The 3538-nt window shown below is 38.1% G+C and overlaps 1 non-coding gene across 1 annotated transcript; it reads right to left on the bottom strand.

The window, feature by feature from the left end:
- Positions 1-3079: 3079 nt before the first annotated feature.
- Positions 3080-3217, bottom strand: LOC114808390. Its single transcript, XR_003756237.1, has one exon. It is a non-coding gene; the product is annotated as a small nucleolar RNA SNORA7 (small nucleolar RNA).
- Positions 3218-3538: the final 321 nt, after the last annotated feature.

The raw sequence follows: 3538 nt of genomic DNA on the forward strand, positions 1-3538 counted from the left end.
AATAATTACTCTGTGTGTGTGTGTGTGTGTGTGCATGTGCGTGAGGGACTTTTTCATTTCCTTATCATCTCAGCATCTAGTTTGCTTGAACATCACCAAGACATTCTAAGATTAATGTTGCTTCATCTTCTGGGAGGACTGTTGGACAAAGTATAATTCTTGCAATCAATGGTGCTAATTATGTAAAGTTTAGAAGGTGTTCTTTAAATCTCTTTATATCAGAGGACTTTATTGCCATTTAGGTTGTTACAATCTTCTGATTATTAATAATTAATATTAACATTTCTTTGTCTTTGATATTGTTTTTGTTTTTTATTGTTTCATTTCTACTTCTGTATCTGCTGCCAATTTCTCCCCTTTTGGTATACATAGATTACGAGCAACCTGTCTAATTCCCACCCATGCATTCATTCCCAGGATTTAGTAGTGTTTAGTACATGGTCAGTTTAATAAATACTATTACTATCTATCTATCTATCTCTATCTATCTATCTATCTATCTATCTATCTATCTATCTATCTATCTATTTTAATCACAGCACTTGTGAAAATATCCTTATACTCTGCTTTTTCCCCTATCTGTAATTCATTTCAATGTCTGTCTCCCCCTGTAGACTATCAGTTCCTTATGGGCAGGGACCATATCAACCAACTCTAGAATAATGTACTTTCCCAAGCACTTAGTTCAATGCTCTCTCTGCACATAGTATTTCTTATTTATTAATGCTACTAGACTTTTGAGAATATACAAACAAGATATAAATTGAAGACTCTCCCTGTTCATTAAGTAGTTTGTGATCAGCAGAAAATAAATATGGAAATAACTAACAACTAAAGATAGCAACATTTGAACAAATGTTCAGATCTCTTCAGAATCCCTTAAAACAGCATCTTTGTGTTTGTCTCCCTCCGTGATTCACAATATCCAAAAATGTCTACATGTCCTGGATGAGGCAGGCTTAGGTGCCATTGTGCTTGATGGTTCTTGGAGAAGGGAAAGACAATGAGACCTAAGTCCCCTCCTGGCCCAGTCCTGGTAGCAGGGAATTTGGCCAACTTTAATTGTTTTTTTATGGCATTTGTTAAGCACTTACTATGTGCCAGGAACTGTTCTGAGCATTGGGGTAGATACAGCATAATAAGGTTGGATGGAATGCATGTCCCACATGGGGCTCACAGTCTTAATCCCCATTTTACAGATGAGGTAACTGAGGTACAGAGAAGTTAAGTAACTTGCACAAAGTCACACAGCAGACAATTACCTATCATTCACTTCTCCATCCCTTTCCCATTCCCTTATGCATGCTGTAGCCATAACTGTGACTCCAATCCCATGAAATAAAACTAAAACGTTTAAAGTAAACCCAAATAATTTATTTCTTGTCATTAGCAGCAGTACTAATCAACTTCATTTGAAATGCATATCTTTTCAGATAATCCTTTTGAGCTCCTGAATGAAAATGGAGCACATACTGCTGTAGAAACAAATGTAGAGACAAGCAAAACTAAGAGCTTTCTGGCAAGACTAATACCATTCTTAGCAAGTCACAATGCAACATTTGGGAAAAAAACTGCTTAATAAAAGTTGTTACTATTTTGCCATGGATCCAGGATAGCTGACAATATTTTCTTAGTTCCATTGTTATTTGGTAAGAATGCAAAGTGCATAACTATTTTGGGGCAAATAGCTAATTCCTATTTTTAGCTAAATATGTCTTTGGGGAACAAATATTCATATTTTTAGCATTTTAGACCATACTATACCAAGTACTCAATCTTATTATTATTGTTATTACTAATAACAAATGATAATTATTTGTTAAGCTTTGATTATGTGCCAATTATTGTACTAAGCACTGGGGTAGATCATTCAATCAATCATTGGCACTTATTGAATGCTGACTGTGTGCAGAGCACTGAACTAAGTGCTTGGGAAAGTACAATATAATAGAGTTGGTAAGACATGGTAGTGGTAGAGTTGGAAGTGAAAAGAGCACTGCTGGGATTCAGGCGAACTGGGTTTTAATCCCGGCTCCACCTCTTGTCTCCTGTGTGACTTTGGGCAAGTCACTTCACTTCTCTGTGCCTCAGTTCCCTCATCTTTAAAATGGAGATTGAGACTGTGAGCCCCATGTGGGACAAGGACTGTGTCCAACCTGATGAGCCTGTAACTACCCCAGCACTTAGAACAGTGCTTGACACATAGTAAATGCTTAACACTTAACATCATTATCATCATCATTCACTTCTCTGTGCCTCAGGTCCCTGAGGCAGGGAATATGCCTGGTATATTGTTGTATTGTACTCTCCCAAGCACTTAATACAGTGCTCTGCACACAGTAAGCATTCAATATATGATTGATTGATTTTTTGTTAAGCACTTACTATGCTTAACAAAGTAAATTGTTAATAAATTGATTGATAAAATGGGGATTAAATACCTGTTCTTCCTCCTACTTAGACTTTGAGCCCCAGGTGGGACCTGATTATCTTGTATTTGCCCCAGCGCATAGTACAGTGGTTTGCATATAATAAGCACTTAATGAATAATGCTATCATTATTATTACACAGTTTTAAGTGAATAGTTGATGGTAAGAGAAGGGCAGATAGGTGATATAAGGGCTTAATCTGGGAAGGACTGTTGGAGGAGGTATAATTTTAGGAGGGTTTTGAAGGTGGGGAGAGTGGTAGGCTTCCTAATATGAAGAGGAATGGAGTTACAGGCCCAAAAGAGGATGTGGGCAAGGGATAGGCCCTGGGAAAGATAAGGTGCAGAGAGTAGGTCTATTAATTCAGCCAATCGTATTTATTGAGCATTCACTGTGTGCAGAGCACTGTACTAAGCTCTTGGGAGAGTCTTGTCTTATGCTAAGTCATCTGCGACCAATAGGGACACCATGCACACATCTCTCCCAGAATGCCTCACCTCCATCTGCAGAAGTTCTGGTAGTATATCCATAGAGTTTTCTTGATAAAAATACGGAAGTGGTTTACCACTGCCTCCTTCCGTGCAGTAAATTTGAGTCTCTGCCCTCAACTCTCTGCCATGCTGCTGCTGCCCAGCACAGGTGAGTTTTGACTTGTAGCAGATTGCCTTCCACTCGCTAGCCACTGCCCAAGCTAGGAATGGAATGAATATGCCTCTGCTTGGCTCTCCCTCCCGTAGTTGACACCGGTAGAGTACTGGAAATTCTTCAGATGCGACCCTGAGAGGTATCTATTACAAGAGGATTACAAAAATTGCAATCAACATTGCGGTTAGATTCAAGTATTGATGTTCGCAAGGGTATCAGTGATTTCTTCCTAAAATATTATATGGAATTCAGGAGGAAAATGCCATAATCATGGAGTGTATATCTTAAGCATCAAAGGAATAAGGAGACACTTTTCAAAATTTAAATCATACAAAATTTGCATACTTCTCTCTTTTTCAAATTTCTCCTCTGGCCCACAATACAAAGCAGCATTTCACTGCCAAGGAATATGTACCCAATTACTGAAAACCTGGATAAACCAGATTAGCTTGCTTTTTATTTT

This window comes from Ornithorhynchus anatinus, chromosome X5, assembly GCF_004115215.2.
Source record: "Ornithorhynchus anatinus isolate Pmale09 chromosome X5, mOrnAna1.pri.v4, whole genome shotgun sequence".
In the NCBI taxonomy this organism is placed as follows: Eukaryota; Metazoa; Chordata; class Mammalia; order Monotremata; family Ornithorhynchidae; genus Ornithorhynchus; species Ornithorhynchus anatinus.